Raw genomic sequence first — 1,021 nt, 5'->3', positions numbered from 1 at the left:
GGGGGGGAAGAAATAGGAAGGGGGGTGTCCTGTGGTGGGAGGAAGAAGCCCTGGCACAAGGGAGGCAGCCCCCCCTCGGGGGGGGGACAAGCACGACCCTACAGGAGGATGGGGGAGGAAGAAGCCCTGGCACAAGGGAGGCAGCCCCCCCTCGGGGGGGGGACAAGCACGACCCTACAGGAGGATGAGGTAGCCCCATGGGGGGGACAAAGTGGCCCCGGGGGGGGCACAGCCCCACGGGGGGTGAGGTAGCCCCATGGCACAGGGGGGTGGGCCCCACTAGAGGGGTTGAGGTGGCTCCATGGAGGGTGAGGTAGCCCCACAGGGAGATGAGGTAGCCCCATGACACAGGGGGGTAGCCCCAGAGAGGGTTGAGGTAGCCCCATAGCACAGGGGGGTGCCCCCACGGGGGGGTGAGGTAGCCCTATGGGACAGGGGGGTGGCCCCCATGGAGGGACATGGCCCTATGGGGAGGGGAAAGTGACCCTGGGTGGGGGGACACGGCTCCGTGGGGATGATGAGGGGCCCCAGCCCCACTGCCCCACAGGGGCAAAGGGAGGGGGGACATGACCCCATAGAGGGGGGGTGGTGCACAGCCCCATGGGGGTGAGGTGGGTTGACATGGCAGGGGGGATCTCCCCATCCTGGGGGGGCTGCCCCACTGCAGGGTGGGTCAGAGAGACACCAAACCCCGGTGTGGGGCAGAGCTGGAGGGGGGGTTGGACACCCCTCACCTTGCTATGGGGCAGAGATGGGCATTTCACCCCCTCAAACCTTTCCATGGGGCAGAACGAGGGGTTCCCACCCCCGCTATGGGGCAGAATCCAGGGTTCCTACCCCTCTATGGGGCAGAACGAGGGGTTCCCACCCCACTATGGGTCAGAATGAGGCTCTCCCACCCCTGCTATGGGTCAGAGATGGGGGGTAAAGGGGGGGAGGTTCACCCGAACCGCACCACTCACCTTCTCCTTCATCAACGCTCCGGCTCCTTCACCCCCCTCACCCCCCCTCCCCACCAAAA

Source organism: Calidris pugnax, unplaced genomic scaffold (assembly GCF_001431845.1).
Source record: "Calidris pugnax isolate Ruff unplaced genomic scaffold, ASM143184v1 scaffold478, whole genome shotgun sequence".
In the NCBI taxonomy this organism is placed as follows: domain Eukaryota; kingdom Metazoa; phylum Chordata; class Aves; order Charadriiformes; family Scolopacidae; genus Calidris; species Calidris pugnax.
This window is presented reverse-complemented; position numbering follows the sequence as displayed.